Source organism: Eurypyga helias, unplaced genomic scaffold (assembly GCF_000690775.1).
Source record: "Eurypyga helias isolate BGI_N326 unplaced genomic scaffold, ASM69077v1 scaffold30340, whole genome shotgun sequence".
Taxonomy (NCBI): domain Eukaryota; kingdom Metazoa; phylum Chordata; class Aves; order Eurypygiformes; family Eurypygidae; genus Eurypyga; species Eurypyga helias.
Window position 1 is genome coordinate 1,009 of NW_010225629.1, and position 285 is coordinate 1,293.

General features: G+C 73.0%; 1 protein-coding gene across 1 annotated transcript in view; it reads right to left on the bottom strand.

Annotated features, from left to right (window-relative positions):
• Positions 1-285, bottom strand: part of LOC104508539 (RNA-binding protein EWS-like) — a gene marked incomplete at its 3' end in the record, with an annotated part of 12,146 nt that overhangs the window by 266 nt on the left and 11,595 nt on the right. The gene's annotated exons all lie outside the window — the stretch shown is intronic.

The following is a 285-nucleotide window of genomic DNA, read 5'->3' on the forward strand; positions in this document are numbered from 1 at the left end:
CGGGGGGCGCCCACCACGCCTGCGCGGCCGCGCTCCCCCCCGGCCGCAAACGAAACCCAAACGCTTCAGCACCTGCTGACGGGGCACGCGCACACTCCCCTGCCAGCAGGGAAGGCCCGGGCGGCATCCCCAACGGGGCGCAGGGAGCGCTCCAGCTGTGCTGTGAAACCCCAGGTGACGGATTTCGGCACCAGAGCCGAGCCGGGGACAGGGAGTGGGCAGGAGAGCGGCCAGCGGCACCGCCCCTGCGCTCGACCTGCTCTTGCACAGCACTCGACGGCAGCC